Here is a 23,290-nt window from a genome sequence, read left to right on the forward strand (position 1 = left end):
TGTGTACTGATATATGAGAAGGATGCTTTGAAGTTACCTCGTTTCCTTTTTGTAAGGATTACGGCAGCGAGTGATTTGCCTTCGTTTATCATCTGCCGGTTACCATGACAACCAAGACACACATGTGACCAACTATGTATAAATGTGGACGGCTCGACGCGTAACTGTTTACAGAAGTGTATGATTTTCAGCTTTTTTATCCTGTGTGTCGTTGCCGCAGGGTGGGGGGGAAGAGAGGGATGGGCGGCGAATTGGAAGATGTGAGAAAGCCGCCTCTCCTTGATTTACGGAACATATTTCAGGCGACAGATAAGACTTTTATCTGTCGGTGTGACTAATTGTGAATGTGGTGCTACTGACAGGTCCGCAGGCCCAATGCAAACTTTCATCTGCCCTGAATTAGCTTCGCAGTGTCCACGTGGGTTCTGATAAGTGCAAAGAATTGCGAATATGTGTTTTCTTTTTCTTTCATTCAATCTTTTTTTAAATCCAATAAGAAACCTTCAATATTGCTAGCAGTCATTGAAATATTTCGTGTATTTTTCCCTTTTTTTTATCTAAATAAAATAGTGTTTAATTTATATACATGATTACAAGAATCGAATAATATAGGGGGAGCTGCAGGTAACTCACTCACTCACTATCGGTCATTTCAGTCACTTTATTAAACACAATCTCTCATTAGGCCTAATTAGGCTTAAGATCATTTGGAAAAAACGTTACTATGAGACAGATGACGCTCTTTTTGGCTCAACTTCTTTAATGTCCAAGGTGGGAGGACAGCACAGAGACCGTTTCATGAGCTTGGTGTGTCTGGGTGACAAATCGTTTAGTAGAAAGGAGCCCGTCCAGCGCCAGTTCTCTGCACGTAGAATACTAAGCAGTCAGTTCACTGCTAGGGCTGATTGGAAGGTTTATGTTCTGTCGAGGTTATTGTTTTAGAGCCGACAGTTCTGGGATTGGGATGGGGAGGTGGGGGGGGGGACCGATAACCGGTCTGGAACGGTGGTATCCGTCACGGGGGGAGGTTTGCACTACCTGACCGCAGCTGCCGAGGAGGGCGGGAGGCCATAAATTGTTTGACAAGCCACAGACGTACGATGGAGCCGTGACAAAGTGTAGGTGCGCGCCTCGTGCTATGGCTTGTCGGTTAGTGGTGTTCGCGAGAATCGACAGGAAGTTAAACGTAGCACCCCGGAGGTGGTGCAGGGCTGTCCGTCAGTATCAAATCACTCCCCGGTACGGACAGAGAGGTGTTCCCATGGCACTCTTCTCTCTCTGGGACGACTGCGCGCGATAGTGTGGAGCGTGCACTTCGGAGACCCTCGCAGCGAGTAGGTAGGTGCAAGTCTATGAAGAAGTTGCTTTCTTTTTGGTGTTTTATGTACTCCTTTATTTCTATTGGTTTACATTTCCTTCGTAAAGAGAAAAAAGTTTTGTTTTGTTTTTTTTTTTTATTCGAAAAGAGTAATCTAAGGGGAAAAAACGAATAGGTTTTCGAGATATGCGTATGTGTTTAAGTAAGAGAAGTATTGTCTTAGATCTTTTAAGATGTTAAACACCTGACGTTGATGTAATCGATGGATGAATGAATTGCCTGCACGAGTGGGAAAGCAGTGTGACCGACTAGCTGCTCTATCTGTGGTTCAATTCGCAGCTGGGATGTCTAGCGAGTAACATTCGCACAGCCACCACCATCACAGAGTGGCGGATTTCGCCAGCATTATTTCTCTCCTTTTCCAATTCTTTGTTAAAGATGCAAAAAGACTTTTCAGACTTGTTGCTCCAATCTGAGGCCACCTCATTCTCAGAATCCTCATATTCCATCGGTCTGTGACAACTATCTCGATCTGTTTGTTTTTCTTTCTCTTTCTGTTTCTTTCTAAGTCTCTCTCTCTCTCTCTCTCTGTGTGTGTGTCTATCTGTATGTCTCATATATTGATTTATCTTCGTTATTTTTCAGTCTTCTCTATTTCTTTCTGTTTCTTCCCCCTCCTTCTCTACCTTTTCTTTTCTTCTTTCTCTCTTTCTTCTTCTTTTGCTCAAATTAGCAGAAATTACATTTTTTTATTGTTTACGAAATCTGCCTTTTAAGCAAAAAGATGTCGCGGGTGATATCTAAATCTGAAATGGAACATTTCTTGGTTTCTTTTAAGTGGTCTGTAGCCTTGCATTTGTTCGTTCTCTTCTCAAATTATTTTTCTTTCGCTCCCCACCACACACACAGAGAGAGAGAGAGACAGAGAGAGAGAGAGAGGGGGGGGGGGAGAAAGTAAGTTCGATTATTTACGCCCAAGTTCTGTATTTGATGCGCCCTTCAAGTGTATTTGGTACTTCTTAACTGTTGCCTGAAATTCTAGTTTTCGTTGTTTTTTAATTTATTATTTACGTCTAATTTGTAAAATGAAAGAATTTTTTCGTGAGAATTCTTCGCCTATTTTAATAATGTGAACTTTCCACGTGGAAGAAAAAATTCGACAGTCCAAACAGACGATGAGTCCAACGAGAAAAAAAAGAAGGTCCTCGCTCGAGGGATTCATCCGTCAAATGGCTTTCATTTTTTTAACGAAAGAATTAGCGATGATTTTTTTCCCAGATGGATTCCTATCAATAACACAGAAAGGTGTGACCAATGAAAGAAAAGCAAAATGCGTTAAGGAGAAAGAAAGCATCTTAAATTTTGAATCGAAAGAAAACGTATTTAAGAAATGGTCGGCAGTTTTCGCCTTCGATGCTTCTTCATCGTTGATTTTGGGTCTAAGGCTAAGCAGAACTGCAGGATTCTACTACGGAATTCCTACTTAAGTCACACACACACACATACTATCGTTGGGTGATTTTAAATTATAAATTTATAATTAAATTATAAATTTTATAAACAACTTATAACTACTAAATACCATTGTAAGCTATTGACGTGTCTTATTAATAACCTGAAGTTCGTTACTTAGTACTGTATTAGAATAATTCTAATTCTAATAATCGTAATTAGAGTAGAAATTTTCTAACAAAATTTCTATTCTAATTCTATTTTATATTCTAATAAACCTTTTTATTCTAATTCTAATATAACGAAATTTGCATTATTATTCTATTTCTATTCTATATTTATTTATTTTTTTTTTCCCATTCGAAATTTTTATTTACTGAATTTGCATAACCAACATAAACGATTTCTTGTTTATCTGGCATCAAGCGATCTATCCAACTGAGTCTCGGTCGGACAGCCGGCCCTAATTTCAAGGAAGATTTCTCTTTCAAAGCTTGTGATCCATTCGATATTCTTCAGGCACTTCACGAGGCATCAGTAAACCCCCAAACAAAGAATGTTTTCTCGCAGACCGCATGCTGTTGTCCATCTAAAACGAAACAGCAAAGGCGACAGGGAAGCTCACCCCCCCCCCCATCCATCATGACCCTTCACAGTCTTCTGAAACGAAGCTGTTTGAAATTTGACAGATTTTAACTTCCCACTTCCCTCCCGCATACCTTCACTTCACCTGTCTTCCCCCCCCCCCCATCCCGACCTTCCATAGCTAAGATTTGCTCATTTTCCCATCAGGTGCCTTGAGACAGCAATTTAATTCTTGGCTTATATTTTCGCTTTCTTCGGATAAGAGAACAATCTTCCATGATAGCAAACATTTAGATTTGCATTCAAATTCATAGTTTATACACGAACATCGATTCGTAAGTCATTTTGTGCATTTAAAATTGATCAGAAGTTAAATAAGTGAGAAATAATTTGACATTAGTTACACAGAACATGAACCCCCCCCCCCCAAAAAAAAAAAAAACGCCAAACGTCAGTAGGCGTTTTTGGAATCTTTACTGTTGATACGTGATTTAGAGCCTTTTGCAACACATAATCAAAGAACAGAGTGATTTGCATGCACGCATACAAATAAAAAGAAAAAATAAATAATCGAAAAGGTGTGTTAATTAATTTTGCAAAACATACCTAAATATGTTTCTAATTATTTTAGATGGTAAGAAAACCTACACGTGTGATGTTCTTAAAATTTGTAACTATGAAAAGGATATTATAGATCCATTTAGATTTTATAGTTGCATCAAAATTTTCCCGAGAACTAATGAGAACATAATCTTCGGCATGGAAATTGCCTTGGTTTCCACTACTTAAAAGTCACGAACTCAGTCCCGAGTCTATATATTCACTTTTTATTAGTGCGTTGGAAGATATCACATCTTATTTTAACATTTTGGTGTAATTGAAGACAGTTACAGGAGAGATATATAAAGATCTGTTCGTGGATAACACACACAGAGATTAAATGCTGTTGGAACTATTTCATTTGGAAAGTGGAGAACTAAACCCCTAATGCTATCAGTTAAATATTATAACTTTTATCCCAAACTGTTCATAATGTTTTCAATTCATAAGATAAATTGGTAGATAATCTGTCGACATTTGGTCATTTGTTGAATTCTTAAAACAATTCTAATAGTTGTTAGAATAACAGTTATCTTCTAAATCACGAATGATACTAAACTTTTTCATAGTTGAGATGGAAAGACATCGTACATTTTCAAATAGCATCTCCGCTGCATAACGAACAATTTGTGGGTTCGAATTATGTGAATTTCTTTAAGTGGTCATTGATGTTTGTCGCCTGGAGGATAAAGAGACTCTGAAGCCAAAGAGGAAGTCCCAATATGATGACTATTGCACTGCGTATGAAACTATGCTTATGACAGATCGATGTGAATTAGGATTATCTTATTATCTTTCCTTCATTGCAAAATATAGACGGGTAGATAAAGAGATAGTTGCAGATTTTTATTTCAACTGAAAAATTTCACTACAAGAAGTTAAAGAGCACAGTATTGGCATTTGCAGAAGAAGGAGGAGAGTTTGTAAGAAGTCTGTAAGACAACTTCCAAAGTTGTCTTACAGACTTCGATATTGGAAGAGAAGTTTGAAGATTAAAAAAAAATCGTCATCAAATACATTTAGCAACAGAGAATAAACTAAGCATGAAAAATACACGCGGAAGACTATAGGATGAGAACTGCTTGGGAAGACTTCATCGCCCAATGAAATAATCCCTAGTACAGTGTGAAAGACACGTCGTATAAATTTACAGTGAAATTAATATCTAGTATGACAAATATTTTCGTTTGTATTCTCAATAATGGCTTGCATGTGTTCGTGTGGACTCACTCATGGAGAAGGAAGACTTTTTCTTCTCAGAAATTTGAATTTTTCATTCCTCAAAGCAAACCAACTAGCCGAAGAACACACGCGATTAACAGACCTAATACACTAACCTTACAGCCTTAACTGCTTCAGTCTTACATGCTTTATGTATTTATGTAACTTTTTTTTCACTATCAATCCAAAAACGTCATTTGTAAGTACATAAAAAAGGTTGCATTTCTCATGAGTAGAAACCCAGCAGACCCACATCGTAAATTGCGATAACACACACACACACACACACACACACACACACACGCACACACACACACACACACACACACACACACACACACACACACACACACACACACACACACACACACACACACACACACACACACACACAGACGTGGTTTGATCTTCCCTGATTTTTCTCCACATGATTTATTTCGGTGATATTTCAATGATTATTACAGGAAGTGGAGGGAGGGGTGTGACAGGCATCTTTCCCTTAAGCGAATTTATGAAAATTTAATATTTTAGGGGTAATTCACTCACTTGTTAGATTTAGAAATAAAAAAAAAAAAATCTGTGTTTAAGTTTCTTCAGTCGTTCCCTTTTCCACTCGTCTTATCTGTAAAGGACCAGTTTTTGATGATGTACATACCACCTTTATTTATGTTCATCAATTTGCTTTCGACAGATCCGCCCCAAATGGTATCATTTTTCATAGGCAAATGGTCTATGAGATGAGTTCATTAGCAGAACCGTGTAGTTTGCGACGTTTCACGTAACTTAGTAGAAATAGGGGAACAGCCTCGCTTGATGGCTACCTGATAAAAGAAAAAAAAAATTCTGAGATTAAATGCAAAAAAAAAAAAAAAAAGTACAATCCAGACTATCAAACAGCAAACGCATTTGAAGCAATATACTATAATTACACCAATAGTCAAGTTCTTTTTGGCTTAAAGGGATGAAGCAAGAATACTTTTCATATTCCCCGTTATCTGTAGAGGACAATGTAGGGATAAGGTGTTATTGAGTTATTAAATTAAGGCTCTGATCATGGCAGGAGGGTAACAGCAATAGCCGAGCCTCAGTTAGAACTTCATTGGCTACAGCATCGCCATCCATTACCCCTCCCTGGGTACCCATTTTAGTCGCCTCGTACGATGTGCATGGGCTGCAGTAGGGGATTTTTAAGTAAAGCCCTCTCTAAAAATTAGAACGATCCCCAGACCACTCCATAGTGGCCGAAAGATCGTCCGACTCAGCGTTGGTTCCACTCAGTGACGGCCCTCCCCCCTTCCCCACCACTGAGCAGAACTCTCATATTCCAGGGAAAAGCATCCACCGGCAAGACCCCTCACTGGCCATGCCGGAAAACACCCTTCCCAGAGACTCAAAATGCTCTCTCAGGGCAAACCCCCCGAAATCTAAGCCCCCTCACCGGGATCAAAATTCCGGAAGAAACCTAAGAGACCGAAACTCTGCGTCTCATTTTAATCGCCTCTTACGACATGCATGGGCTACGGTGGCGCTATTCTTATCCTGGCCATCACACGGGTAAAACCAATATTCAAGTTATTAGGGTTTTGTGGGATATCTGCCATGTAGATTGAAAATAAAAGCAGAGCCAATAAGGAGCTTTGTGGAACACCATGATTTACGATTTAAGTAAACGTGCCGTGGATATTTGATTTAATAAGCTTATAAAGAAGTGCTTAACGCCAAGTTGTGTCAAAAGCCTTTGCAAGGTCCAGGCATGCAGCACTTATGTATGGCGTCTAGATGTGACATCAATAGAGTTTTACGCGATGAGTTGTAGGTTGCATAGATTTTAAGTTTACCAGCATTGTTGGTGTGAACTTCAATTCCTGTGATTTCTACATTTTTTTGATTTGGGGGTTGGCTGTAACATTATGTTTGAGGTAGTTTTTAACGTCAATGAAGTGCCACCACCTCTAGCATCAAGACTGTTGTTTCTGTATGCGATATAGCATATTAATTTTGGATTGTTTTCTGGCCGAAAGTTTGTCTCACTAATTAGAATTATTTCTGGATGTGGGATGACCAATTCTTGCAGTTTCGAGAATTTTGTTGATGAAGCCGCTAGCATTCAAAGAGGCGATCAGAAATGAATTGAGTAAGATTGCGTTTCTATGCAATTGTTGAGAGCAGTTAGAATGGAATGAGTCTCTTTGAGAAATCTTTTTTTGTAGAGTCGAGCTGGATTTGCTGAAGTCTTCTAACATGTTTGTTAATGAAGCGACTGCGGTAAGTTGTGGTTGACATTGGTGGTTTGTTCAAAGCGTGATGTTTTCGTTGGTCGTACCACATCTGCATATGTTTTATTTGGTTGCAGATTTCCTTGCTGTTTATTAGGATTTAACTGATGTATGATCAACTTGTTTACCGAAAGTGGAAGTTTGGGAGGGAGTCTGGATTTCTCCCAGTAGTTCGGTTATTTGGATCAAAATTACATCTTTTATGATTGACTGGAAGTGGCCCACCGTAATTTTCTCATTTGGCGGGTATAGTTTTCGGTTAATGCAGGTGTTAGGTGGATGATTTTCACCACATTTTACATCTGTAGTCAGTCCTGCACAGCTTCTGAGCATGACCGAATCTGTGACCTTGTCCATTTGATGCTCTCCTCCGAAAGGGTTCAGGGATGATTTTTAAGGGGTGATAATAATAATAATAATAATAATAATAATAATAATAATAATAATTACAAAATTATTATTACAAAAAAATACCGGTGAGTCATATAATTTGAGTTCCGTAAATTTATTACTAGAAAAAGGTTTAGAAAATATAAAAGCCAGCTTAGTAGATCTTATCCAAGAACTATTTGATAAACAGAATAAACAAATAACAAAAAAAAAAAAAAAAAATTAGCGAATATGAAGAGTTTGTTAAATTTAATAATTCAAAAGTCGAAGAAGTCTTACAAACGGTAAAAGACATTAAAACTAAATTGTTTTAATGTGTTTTACCGTTTGTAAGACCATTAACGAACTAACTGACGGGCAGCCCAAATTGATAAAAGACACATCGGAACTCCGTCAAGAATTTAATTCCCTGAAACTACAATACGAAGTTTTAAACCAACAACAACATAAAGAAGAGCTTGTTATAAACGGTCTTCAAGAAACTGAATCTACAGAAAATCTCAGAGACGTGGTTTTAAAGTTAGACCATGCAATTGACCCCTCCCCCTACAGCATAATGATATTCAGACCATAAATCGGATTCCCAGGAAGAACAAAAAACAAAGTTTGCCACGACCTGCACCAGTAATAATCCGTCTGACAAGCAAGGCTACAAGAGACAATCTCATAAAAGCCAGCAGACTGAAAAAACCAGTAGTCAAGGATTTAAATGGAAACAATACTTCAATCTTTCTATCTGAGTATAATCTTTTGAACCAAGCAAGAAAAGAAAAAACAGAAAAAAAGTATCAATTTTTATGGATCAAAGACGGCAAAATATTCTTGAGAAAGTCACAGACTTCAAAGTCTTTACAAATAAAAAGCTCGGAAGATATAGACAGGTTGCCAGAGTGAAACAAAAGACTCCAACTTAGTTCAATAAGAAGATCTCAACACAACAAAAATGAATGTGAACCATCAGATAGATGTAATTACACCAGAATACATCAGTAATTGTACTTTCGAATCGCTTGATGCAACAAAACACAGTACAAGCGAGAGGTCTCTCAATCTTGCATATTAACATCAGAAGCATCCGAAAACATTGGTTATTGTTACAGGCTTATCTGAGGAATTACACTGATATTATTGATATATTGATTCTAGCAGGAGTATCCATAACTAATGACGAAGCGACTGCTTTCCAAATTCCAGGCTTCCAACAAATACATCATGCAGCCAAACAAAAAGAGGGAGTGGAATATTAATATTTATCAAACAAAAATTAATAGCAAAAGAAACGGCCTATCAGTTTGAGCATGCTGAAACCCTCTGCCTCGAAATCACGAATACCACCAATAGACAGCACCCCATAATACTAAATGCTATTTACAGGCCACCAAACTTAAACATGATAAAATTCTTACACGAACTCAATTGCTGGCTTTCACACCAAGAAATATGCTCAACCGAATACCTATTGATAATTGGCGACATAAACATAAATATTGCAAACGAAAACCAGAACAACACTGTACAATACCTAGACACACTATCCATGTACAATCTAATACCAACAATAACATCATGTACTAGAGAAGAAATATTCGGAAATACTATCACTGCCTCCTGTCTAGATCATATAAACGTCCGAGCACCACCAAACAGTTACACTGCATCAGTCATAAAGTGCAAAGTAGCAGACCATTACTTCACAGCCCTAAACCTGCACACCAAGATAATACCCATGCAATGTCCCACAGAAGAAAAGCGACAGAAAACAATAATAGACGAAGAAATAATCAACCACGAAATAAAAAAAGAAACAGACTGGAAACACCTGTCATCAGATTCAGCAGATATCTTATACATACAACAACATTAAACTCACACTGGAGGAAATATATAAGAAAGCTGCAAAGAAAGCCAGAATTCGTTCAAAAACAACACAAAATCCTTGGATAACACAAAACTTAATTCTGGAAATACAAAGAAAGGACGCTTTATGGAAAGAATTAAAGCGATATCCAAATAACACAGCTTTAAAAACTGAATATAAGATAACAAGAAATCGCCTTACAACACAAATCAGAAATGCAAAAAGAAGCTACTACAGAGACAAACTACCTCTAAACAAAACAACATGAAACAAACCTGGCATCTGATCAACGAGATGCTAGATTCTGTTCCCAACACCATCGTCTCCAAAACCATAAAATACAACTTCATGAAAGACGCAAAACCTATCCAACAACTAGCAAATGACTTTAACCAATACTTTGCAGAGTCCATCCAAGAACTGCACAGAAATATTCCCCCAATCACAAAACGTGACCCTCCACTTTGACCACAATCAAAACAGACATTATGGTTCCCAACCATAAAAGAAGCAGAACTTCTCTCTGCAATACATCAAATCAAATCAACTTACTGATGAAGCCTTTTTTGAGGCTTCATCAGTAAGTAGCTAGACCAAATTAATACCAAAGTGTATAGCGAAAAGAACTTATATACTCTGCGAACGAGTTTCCAAAGAGGTGCAACCATTAAGTTACTTAAGTATAAAGAGCTAATAAGCTTCATTTCGGCGATATAAACAATATTTTAAATTAAGGGGATATAAAATCCATATGGTTTCAAAACCGAAAACCGACTTTATAGTTTACTATATTCGGCATGAAACTCTCTGATTCCAATCTCTGAGTTTCTTATTCGGTTTTGAAACAATGTGGATTTTATATCCCCTTAATTGAAAACAAAAATAATGATATTCAGAAATCCACTGACTCGACCAGTTGATAACAAATATGTAACCATCCAACATCCACTTTCCAACACAAAAAACACACAGAACAGCAAAACCACTACAATCACTCAGGTTGAAACAATACGATACCTTGGAATTTACTTCGATGCAGATATGAACTGGAATAGCCACATAAACCATCTACACAACAAACTCCGAACAATAACTGGCAAACTCTACAGGTTAAAGGACATAGTTCCCATACGCCTAAAAACACTAATATACAAAGCACTATGCCAAAATATACTAAGATACGCTATAACAACGTATGCTTTCTGTGCACCCTACAAATTAAATAGATTAATGTCGCTACAGTACAAAAAAAAGATAAAACTGATCTTTTAGGAACAAAGAGAAAATAACGACCTTACATTCATTGCAATGTCAGAACACAAAATACTGACAGCAAAACATTTATGTCACTATGCAGCTTTGCTAAAACATTATTTCGATGCCAACTACAGGACAGTCAGAAATACATACCCTATAACAAGACCTCAGACAACTAATTATATCACATATAAATACAATAATCACTACGGAAAGGCCACGCGAAACTTCTACATCCCAGACATGATAAACAAATTACCTTTTGAATACAGAAACCTTACAAACTACAATAGCCTGAAAAGAGCTCTAAGGACATACTATGAACAAGAAACACGCACCCAAAACACCATACAAACTTAAAGAAACACAATATATTCATTCGTTCAGGCTTCCAGTTCAGCGACACATTCATACATTCGAAGTTATTGTGTGTTGGGGGGGGGGTGCTTGCGCGAATTTCTCAATCATATATTTCGTAGCTTCCCAACACAGCAAAAAAAAAAAAAACAATACATAATAACCAACTGGTGTCATCCTCAGATAAGCTTACATATAAGCTTCGAGGATGAAAGCAAAGTAATTAGTTCTCATCCAAGATGTATCATATGTAATGTACGTATCACATGAAAACCAATCTATGAAATGTATGTGTTATATGTAAACAAAGTATGTAATGTATGTAATAACTATTCTTGTTGAGAGGCTTATACGCTGGTTAGACATAATAACTAATATTTAAGGAATTGACAGCGTATACTGGAAATATAGATTAGATAAACTTTAATATACACTTTCCGATATTTCGGCGAACGTTACGTTGCCATCTTCTTGTTAGGAACATGCCAAACCTCAACAAATTTGGATGCATGAAACTGCCCCAAATTTGGGAAACTTTTATCAAAAGAACTTCAGCCCAAAGGCCAAGAACTACCAATATAGCCCGCCAGGGGGCACCATCAGGACTTTAGGAAAACGCTAGCATCCTAGCCTCAGTCTCATTTGTTGTATTAGTACTTGTGTGCACGTGTCCTTTTAGTAAGTTCCCAAGAAGATGGCAACGTAACGTTCGCCGAAATATCGGAAAGTGTATATTAAAGTTTATCTAATCTATATTTCCAGTATACGCTGTCAATTCCTTAAATATTAGTTAGTATGTAATAACTGTAACAAAAGTATGCAATATAGAGTGATTATATCCATTGATATTGTATATATAGAGTGTAAAATTGCAAAAGAAACATCTGTAATAATCATCATTAGGAATATTATAATAATATACAGTAATATAATTGTTATTATTTAAAAAAACTTTATGTACGAGAAAGTATTTGTTATGCATAATTGTGTTTCTATAATGTATGTAATTTATCTGAGAAATAATAAAATGTTAAAAAATAATAATAAAATAAAAAATATATTATTATTCATTTTTATTTTTATTTAATTTTTATCTGATCGATACATCCGACTACCTTTAATAGGATTTAGTGCATAGTTAACAAGATCTTCAGTGGTAATTCCTTCAGTGACAACTCTGGGAACAACTTGAGGTTGTTCTCGCTACTAAGCGCAAACGTGGGATGCTGTAGATTTAATTTATCCAGAAGTTTGGACATAATCGCGGTAGTCTGTGACTGTACTGAGCTGAATGTAACTTTTTGCCAAGGAGAAAATTATTTTTTGTTCTTTAATAATCGGAGTGATTGAAGTCCAACTGTTTTTGTTCTCTTGGAATGATTATTACTATTATTATTATTATTATTATGCGACACCTTCAGGGAGTTCAAAGACACATCGAGGGAGGGCACCTGCTCTACAACTCTGTGTCTCCACCTACAGCGAAGAGAATCATCTATACCAACGCCATCTACTGCCCACTAGTATTTACACGGACAATCACAAACATTCATACCCACGGCTGGATTCGAACCTGCAGCCTTTTGGCTGGAGAGCGGATCTGCTAACCACTCAGCCAAGCAGGGGAATTTTGTCATTAGTAATGTTGGCAATATCTTCTTCAGCAGTTTCGTCATTCTTGTGAATATCAAAACAGAAGACCGACGGGGGAAGCCTTGTGATTTTTTTTTTTTTTTAATTCGTTCGTCTTATGTTTCCAATTGATGGAATTGCTTTAGTGGATCTACCAAGTTAATATTTTCATTCTCTGTTCAGATTTCTTTGTCTTCAGTATGAGATGTCAAGGAATCCAGGTTCAGGTATCCTGGCCATTCATTTTCGAACAGTTTTAGCAGTTTCGTGAAAAGAGCGAACGCTTGCTTACGACCTAATTTTTGGACTACATCGTTCATCTCTTTATTCTCCATAATTGTACAATTCAGTTAAATCCTTGCCTGTTTTACTCAGCTAGTGACACTTCAACAAAACAAAAGAAACGGTTTTCAAAGGTCACATAGCAAAAGTTGCAAATACAACTCGGAGGATAATTGCGATGTTGAAGCGAACCTTGACATGTAAGATAAAGAAGTAATTTTGCCTCTTTATAAGGCTTTGATAAGACCACACCTGGATTACTGTGCGCAGATTTAGTCTTCTGGGTTCCAAGGAGATAAAGAAGCTGTGGAAAGGTTGAAAGAAAAGTTACAAAGATTATATCCGGATTATGGGATTTAGATTATGAGGACAGGATTGCGAGTATGTGGATTGCAGACTGGTTAACAGGAGAAAGAGGGGTGATATGATAGAGGCCTATAAACTTTTGAATGGATGTTATCGCATTTCAAATGATGAAATTTTTCGTTATATGGAAGGCGGAGAAACAACACAGGGGGCATCCATGGAAGTTAAGGTTGTTCTCAGTCAAGAAAGGGGTAAGTTTTTCTCCCAGAGAGCAGTGAGTGGGTGGAATAATTTGCCCTTAAGGGTAGTGAGTACATCTAGTGTAAATGAATTTAAAGGAAGGTATGATAGCTGGGTTAGGTAATTTACAGCCTCCCTCGATGAGTCCTTGACTCTCTGGAGGTCTCAGATAATAATAATAATAATAATAATAATAATAATAATAATAATAATAATAATAATAATAATAATAATAATAATAATAATAATAGGATAGCTAGAAAGTTCCGAATAGGTAAACTATAACATTCGTTTAATTATCAGGTCGCAAAAACGCACCGCTCTTGGTCGTTCTCAATGAATGACTGACCTTTTTTTTTTAATTCGTTTCTTTTTTATTTTTAAGTTTCTGGGATTTTTTTAAATCTCTGGTATTTAATTTTTTTTTGTATCAAAGTTACTTTCTTCTTTTTAGTTTTAAATTTATTGATGTTGTTACTTTTATCACTTTTTTATTTTTAATTTTTGAATTTCAGGATTGTTTTCGCTATTAGGATATTTTAGATTTCTATTTTTAAGTTTATATTTTATTATTATTATATTATTTAGTTATTTATTTCTCCAGTGGCCGTGTAGTGTTACTATGTACAGTTTATTATTATTATTATTATTATTATTATTATTATTATTATTATTATTATTATTATTATTATTATTAGTTTAAATATAAACTAATTATATCACATATAAATACAATAATTACTACGGAAAGGCCACGCGAAATTTCTACATCCCAGACACGATAAACAAATTACCTTTTGAATACAGAAACCTTACGAACTACAATAGCCTGAAAAGAGCTCTAAGGACATACTACGAACAAGAAACACGCACCCAAAATACCATACAAACTTAATGAAACACAATATATTCGTCCAGGCTTTTGTGTGTGTGTGTGTGTGTGTGTGTGTGTGTGTGTGTGTGTGTGTGTGTGTGTGTGTGTGTGTGTGTGTGTGTGTGTGTGTGTGTGTGTGTGTGTGTGTGTGTGTGTGTGCGTGCGTGTGTGCGTGCGTGCGAATTTCTGAATCATAGATTTCGTAGCTTCCCAACACAGCAAAAAAAAAAAAAACAATAAATAATAACCAACTGGTGTCATCCTCAGATAAGCTTAAATATAAGCTTCGAGGATGAAAGCAAAGAAATTAGTTCTCATCCAAGATGTATCACATGTAACCAAATGTATGTAATGTACGTATCGCATGAAAACCAATGTATGTAATAACTGTAACAAAAGTATGCAATATAGAGTGATTATATCCATTGATATTGTATATATAGAGTGTAAAATTGCAAAGAAACATCTGTAATAATCATCATTAGGAATATTATAATAATATACGTTGTAAACAGTTATTGTTATGCATAATTGTGTTCATATAATGTATGTAATTTATCTGAGAAATAATAAAATATTAAAAATATTATTATTATTATTATTATTATTATTATTATTAAACTTTTATTTTATTTTATTATTTTTTTTTTGGACCTTTAGCGATATATTGGCAAGGACGCGATTTTTAGCAGAAGAAGTTAACATCGTCTGCTATAAATGAATCAGGAATACTCAGAACTTTGGTGAAACTAGCAAACAGATGTTCGGGTTGATGAAACGCTAATGAATTGAAATACAGAGACAAAAGGAAACTAGACTTTCTATAATAATTAATTCTAAACAGTAATAAGGAAAAAAAAAATCAGTGGAGAAATGAAGAAAGTGAAAAAGTTTGAAATTATACGGGAAGGACAAATAAAATGTTAACAAAATAGACAGGAAAAAAAAAAAAAAAAAGAAAAGAAAAGATAAAACGGAAGAGAGAGGATAGAAGCGAAAAATTCTTTTACTAGTGTGTCACGTGATGCGACGCGTCCGTCACTTGGCGTGTTTGTCGTCTGACGAGAGGCGCAGCAAGAGACGGAGCGGCTTGCGCACAAAGCAGGGGCGGAGAAAACAAGCTAGCGTCTGTGTAGCGCGACATCCCTCGTAGCACTTGCGGGGAAATGTTGCCGATCACGTTTCGCCTTCATTTGGCGTCGGATCAACTCGAGTCGTAAAAGTTTATTGGTTGTAAACTTTTCTTTATGGGAATCTCAAGATGCGCGTGTTTCTGACCGAAAGAATCATGTTCACGCCCAGATGGATCCGAGGCCTTCGAGGAAACTGTTAACAATATCACCACCTGTAGGAATGCCGCAGCATCCTACTTGTGTTGCACACACACACACACACCCATCCCATATGACTTGGTGTCAGTAGTCGACATCAGTGCTTAAGATCTCCTTTCCCTCATTAGTCTCAAAGGAATTTCTGTTAGTATCTTCCGTAGCACTGCCTTATTAAGTTCTGCATGCGACATGGAAAGTATCGGACCGGGGTGGGTAGGTAACAGGGCTAGTTTGGCACGCTTCCGTATAATCTTAAGAATTATACCACAGATGCAATAATGAGGGACAAACCATCACCAGATGTATAACACCAGTGATAATGAACTTAACACTCACGATCAAGGTTCTATAGAATCAGACACTAGGCCATGCATTTTTGTACTTTTTAAGTTATTTTTTAAAAGTTCACGTACTCTACTCTAGAGACCGACCATGGAACTTTTTCAATCCACATTAGGCCTTCAATAAGCGGGCCAATAGTTTCCTGACATCTCAAACAACGCATCACAGTATGATTGGACATCGAAGAATGCAATCAACAGACAGCAAATATCAATCAAAATGAGTTCTTTATTCTTTTGCCAATGTTACATACAGTCTAAAGCTCTCGGACTACACCTACTCTGGACTAAAGCATCAATACTTCAGTCCAGTCTTGTTTGAACTTACTCTGACCATTTCAGAATCGCAAACGCGAGGAGGGGGGGGTTATAATCCGATAAATGTCGGTAGGTTTAGGATCACTAACATTGAACTACACTTCCTGTGGCATGACAGATTACGAGGAGACCTAGAGAATAATCATATTTAAAAAAAAAAAAAAAAACAAGGGTTGGTTTCATTTTCAGGGTTGTTAAATGTTCATAGTACACAATACGTCAAAAAAAAAAAAAAAAAAAACGCGAAAACATAAAAATTAGGTCACTACTCCGACCAATAGAAAACAACACAGATACAAGCAAGACAAAAACACCAAATCGACATGGTAGCCTCCACTTTTCCCACCAGCTGAAGACAACGCACTATCGAAACGTCTCACACTCCTTACTCCCACCCCTAATCTTGTTCCATCATATTCTATTCTTCTCCTTTTCCCAAAAATTTCTCTCTTTTACCTTCTTCCTAAAGAATTCTCACCCCATCCTTAAAACCTGGGTTTAAAATTCACATCCCACTTGCCTCACCCGCAATCCAACCTCCCACCCATTCCTTTCAGTCAAACTTGATCAGTAATATAAATATATATCGCCATACGCCGGATGCCGCTCAATAACAAGACGACCAAGAACATCCTACAAAGGTATGTCCAAAATTATTCTTCTCATGTTGTTCACGTATCTGTCTTTAAAACATTCATTAATGCCCTAAAAATTGAGTAAAAAGCCAATAACATCAGAAAAGGGATACTCCTAAAGACAAATTGGCAAAATAGCCTGAAAAATTAATATTTTTATTTAGAGGAGTAACATGGAAATTTTTCAGAAATAATACCTACAAAAAAAAAAAAAAAAAAAGAAAGAAAGAAAGAAAGCCGGAATCAAATAAGAATCAAATTCATATTATTTATTCAATGCTTTCCCAAACACAGGGAGACATGCCTTCTTTTTATCATTTTCGTTTTTTTTTTCTCGCTCTAGCTGATAAGTTATTAAGTGATCAACGCGTATCTCATTAAATAGTTTAATTAATGATACTTTTTTTTTTTTTACTGACGTTGAATCCTGGAGGCGTAGCCTGCGCATGGGTTGCAGCAATCCGAGTCCATTAAGCTGGACTGTTGGATCATCGCTGAAAACATCTCGAGGGAGATCATTATAAACCCGTTTCCGGTTAGTTGGGAGGAATATGTTGGGGGAGCTACTGATGGGATGAGACCCAAGAGGGGGGGGTGGAAATGAGTAGAAAAACACATCTTGTCACCAACTCTTTGCTCAGCTCATTACATCTGACAGGCTTAATGAAGTGTTGGTGTAGGTGCCAAGAGCGAGACACGTTTGTCAAGAATTTCCGCCATTAATGTCACGAGAGTTGTCGACACTTCTCATGGGCCGTAAAGTTTTCTAGTGGGGAGTCAGTGCACGGATTGTGGGGGAGTGGTAAGAAAATTAACGGGCGCGTTTAAGTTTTTCTTTAGGTTATAAGCCATCTGCTGCGTTCATCTTAATGGCTTTATGAATTGAACAAACAAGCATCCCTAAAAAATGTATTCAGAGAGATGTGTGTGTGTGTGTGTGCATTGTTTACGTATCGACAACTATTTGCATATTACGTAATATGCAAATACTATGGACAAGGCTTAAACCATCTCATCAGCTTCCAGAGTAGATCATTATAAAGGGAAAGCTTAGCTTGATGGGCTATCAGATTGTGCAATGCGAAGGAATCCCAGTACTTACTTAATTCATTAAAAGAAATCTTACCTCCTTAGCCTTATATCCATATCTGAAGAATCGAAGTAGTGCATGTAGAGGACCCGTCCCAAATTTTACTATTTGATAGGTGCTGTTGGCTTGGCATACTTTTAAAGTGAGGTATATATATATATATATATATATATTATATTATATATATTATATATTATATTATATTATATTATTATATCATATTATATATATATATATATATATATATATATATATATATATATATTCCAATGCTAGTGTCAAAAGAGGCGTCACTTTTGTTCTAATTATATTTGTGTTGTGTGTGTGCGCGCGCGCGCGCGTGTTGATATATAAACTGAAAGAGATGATGAAAAATTCGGCGCCTGTGAGAGTTCTTCCTTTCGGAGCTTCACGCTTCGAGTTGGCCTTCGTAGCGCAGGTTTGCTTAGAACCATCCCGTTTGTTATTACATTAGCAGAGAAAAGCAAATTTAAAAACGACATTAATTAATACATTAATTGGTACTTAAAATAAATGGATGAACAAACCGAATTTTAAGCTTACTTTGATCTAATGAACAGATGATGTCTGGGTTGCACCACTCTTCTACAAAGCCTGATATATCTAAAAGAGCTTTTTCTAAGATGAGGAAGCTGAAAGATGAATAAGAATATGTACCAATAATAGTATTATATAACTTTCGTAGGGGTCAGATTTGTCCCTTTGCCTGGTCTTCCAAATATGATACTTTAGTTCCGTAATGAGGAATATGTCAATTAGTCAAGAACTAGACAGATAGTGTCTAGTTCTTTGGTAATCTCTTTATAAAATTTGTAATGCTGGTAATCTAGGACTCCCTTTTATCTACTGGATGACAGACGTACTCTAGGATCATTTTTAGGATTATTGTTCCAGAGAAGGATAATAATTCCTAATATAGTGGATTTTCGAAAGCTGTTCTAATATCCCTAATTTGAATTACGCATAATAATGAAAGTAATGCTTTGATAACTGTCATTCTTGTAGTGACTGAAAGGTGCTCTACTCTCCATTCGTTTAGTTTAGCGTGGTGTAGCACGTGAAGAGAATGATCAATTATTTACTGCTTCCGCTTGAAAGGACGTCTGTTTATCTTTGAATACTTCTTGAAAATGTCTGCTGAATTTTCTACTATAGTGCATTCTGGTATGTAATAATTCTGTTAATGGTTCTATCGAATTGGAAATTCTATTCATTTGCTATTCGGGAGTCGCTACTCAAGTTGTTTTGCATTTAAAAATGAAGCATTATGCTACTAAACGTGGTAAATATGTACAAGGTATGTATAATAATATATAAACACGCTATTTCCATATATATTCCTTATAAGGACTGGCTTAAAGGGGCGAAGCAAGAATGCTTTTCATCTTCCCCGTTATCTGTAGAGGACAGTGTATGGATAAGGTGTTATTGAGCAATTAAAGCTCTGATCGTGGCAGGAGAGTAACAGCAATAGCCGAGCCTCAGTTAGAACTTCATTGGCTACAGCATTGCCATCCATTACCCTCCAAGGGTATTGGATTGAATGAATCAATCACCGTATATTTAAGTAAAGGTGACATCTCAAAAAATCGGACGATCTCTAGGCCACTCCATAGTGGGCGAAAGACCGTCCAAATCTCCGCGTTGGTTCCACTCAGTGAAACTCACCACCGATTTATATAGTATGTCAAGTTGTGAGTATTTGTTGTCGAGATTATTTGTACTTTTCAAGGTGAAACATCTTAGCAAACTCAAAATTTAATAAATTCTCAAATTCACTTTTTCCATTTCCAATACAATATTAAAATTAAAGTATAAAACTTTATTTTTTTATTTTAAAATTGTAATTTAGTTCTTTAAAAATTAAAATTTTTAAATATTGAAATTATATATTTGGGAGTTTGTACTATCTAGTAATTATTAATCATATTAATCATATATATTATTAATCATATTAATTAATAATTATTAATTATTAATCATATATATGTATGATTATATTAATTATATAACAAAAAATTATATTTTATAATTTAAGAAAAAATAATTAAAAATTATTCAATTTTTATATGAAAATTTATTTTACATGAAATAAAAAAACTAAATTTATCATTAATTAAATCGTTTCTTAAAATGTATTAATTACAAATTAAGTTTTAAATACACCTTCTATATATTAATATAACTTTAATCCTTGTAACTAGAATGAGTGACTGGAAATTGCGTGGAGGGGGGGATCAATCGACCGTGAGATGCGGTGATTGATTCATTAATACCCTTGGAGGGTAATGGATGGCAATGCTGTACAAATGAAGTTTAACTGAGGTTCGGCTGTTGCTGTTACCCTCCTGCCACGATCAGAGCTTTAATTGCTCAATAACACCTTATCCATACACTGTCCTCTACAGATAACGGGGAAGATGAAAAGCATTCTTGCTTCGCCCCTTTAAGCCAGTCCTTTTAAGGAAAGAAATATTTAGCACGTGATCTACACTGCTGACATAATCCCAACAGAAAGGTGACTGTAACCAGTCTGTTTAATGAAGAATCTACACAATTGCATCAAAAGTTATAGGACACTTCTCTGATCGCAGAAAAACGAATGCAACTATGTATATGGAAATTTGATGGTCTGTCAAAGAGATTAGCATTTATTCCAGAAGTCATTTCGAACTTATGAGAATGGTGAGGTAGATGGAAATAATTAACAGCATTTCAGAGGAGTGATAGTCGGTTTTAATTTGAAAAAAAAAAAAAAAAAAAAATTACCTGCCATTGAGTAACAGTTAAGCATTCTTAAGTTAGTAGTGGGCAACTCGGAGAAGAGATAGAAATCCACTGGTGATACCGGCTTAAGAAAAGACAGGAAACCAAGCGAAAAAAGGCTGGTTGCCAAGGGCGAATATTCAGGGTGTGCTAGATGTGCGGTGCTTTATAGACAAGCTTTTAATATATATATATAAATTTCAATAAATTTATACTTTTTTGCCCATACTTAAATGGGAAACAGTACTGTAATCGAGTGAGGCAAGCTTTGTCCTCCTCCTCTTCCAAATTTTACACCTTCTGAGTAATTCAAATATACCAACCAAATATAGCATTATCCTTCATTACTGTGTTCTAATATCTTAAAAGAAACACATTGTCCCCCGCTGTGTGTAGATTTGGTTGCAATTAATTGATAAATTAAAATATTCCCAGTTATCCTACAATTAATTGCATTGGACCAATTAAGATGAGCACTGATGTGCTATACACTCTTAAAAATTTCGTCCATCGATAAAAATGCAATCATAACGGTCATACTGACGTGAATTTTGTAGCGCGGGAGGTTGCATAAGCCACATGACAGCACACCCAACCGAAATGAGCACTCGACACCGCTGATTACCTATCTCTGACGTCATCGTTGCCTAGAAATTTTGTGTTTAGAGAAGGAAGTAGTCACAGGAAATCCCTTAACGATGAAGACTTGCTTCTTGTGGTATGGGATGGTGCGGCACATCGATTGTAGTGCATGTAAGCATGACTACTAAGATCTGGAATGATTGATGTTCTCAAGAAATATGAGTGCCCTATCTTGTCGGAGGCTTACTGCACCGGTCCTTATATATTTCGACACGAACACGATACTCCATACAACAACTGTTTAGAATGTTTATAATTGACAAATTGTAGCTATGAAATGCAAAATATACACTATGCTTCAAAAGTTATACAGACATTGAAATTACTATTGTTTTGTGTATTAGTAATAGTTTAAATTCCTACCTCCCATGCATTTAGATGATTCGAAGCTCCAACACGCTTCTGTTTCCATCTTATTGTCAATTCAACTCAACTTTTTACTGCAGTCTTTACGATTTCAAGCATCACCTAAATATTTTTCATTAAAATAAGAATTTTTAATGGCAGAATAAAATGACACTTTTAGAATGGCCTCATTCCACATTCATTGTGATCTATAAATATTTAAGTCATTTTTAAGCCTCATTTTTTTGAATATGATATTTTAAAAATTCGAATGTTTGTACACCATTTATTTTCTTAAATAAAAAGAGTATATTAAAAATTGTAGAAAAGAAATGATACATAGGAAATCAATCGACCGTGAGATGCGGTGACTGATTCATTCAATCCAATACCCTTGGAGGGTAATGGATGGCAATGCTGTAGCCAGTGACGCTCTAACTGAGGCTCGGCTATTGCTGTTACCCTCTTGCCATGATCAGAGCTTTAATTGCTCAATAACATCTTATCCCTACACTGTCCTCTACAGATAACGGGGAAGATGAAAAACATTCTTGCTTCGCCCCTTTAAGCCAGTCCTTATAAGGATAATATAAATAATACATAGGCATATTGTCTTTCTTAGTTTGGTCCGGAAAATTGGAAAAAGTATCATTATAATTTTGTTGTCATCAACTTCTTGCAAATTAATAATGAAAAGTTGCAAGAAATTAACATACTGTTAAAAATATTAATATTAACATTGCAAAGTTGCAAGAAATTGACATACTGTTAAAAAAATAATTTCAAATTTCATAGTTTGAAAATAAGGGATATATTGTTTAATAAAAAAAAAATAGCCATTCAAAGAAACTGTAAATAAATAAAGATATCTTCATTACTAATATAAAAAAAAAAAAGCGCATATAGACATGCCTTCCAACACTATTCTTCTATTAATCACAACAAATCTAACCTCCAGTGCAACCTGTAAGGCAATAAATATTGTTTAATAATATATATATATATACTGTTAAAAAAATAATTTCAAATTTCGTAGTTTGAAATTAAGGGATATATTGTTTAATAAAAAAAAAAATAGCCATTCAAAGAAACTGTAAACAAATAAAGATATCTTCATTACTAAAAAAAAAAAAAAATGCGTATATAGACATGC

General features: G+C 35.8%; 1 protein-coding gene across 1 annotated transcript in view; it reads left to right on the plus strand.

Annotated features, from left to right (window-relative positions):
- Positions 1 to 1,200: 1,200 nt before the first annotated feature.
- The window catches only part of LOC150106845 (fibroblast growth factor receptor-like 1), an 89,616-nt gene continuing 67,526 nt past the window's right edge, over positions 1,201 to 23,290 (plus strand). The window contains exon 1 of the mRNA XM_090392762.1: positions 1,201 to 1,338. The gene's annotated coding sequence lies outside the window, so the exon portion shown is untranslated. The remainder of the gene's footprint in view (positions 1,339 to 23,290) is intronic.

The sequence above is a fragment of the Typopeltis vanoorti genome, chromosome 5 (assembly GCF_054136105.1).
Source record: "Typopeltis vanoorti isolate ZY-2024b chromosome 5, IOZ_Tvanoo_1.0, whole genome shotgun sequence".
NCBI lineage: Eukaryota > Metazoa > Arthropoda > Arachnida > Uropygi > Thelyphonidae > Typopeltis > Typopeltis vanoorti.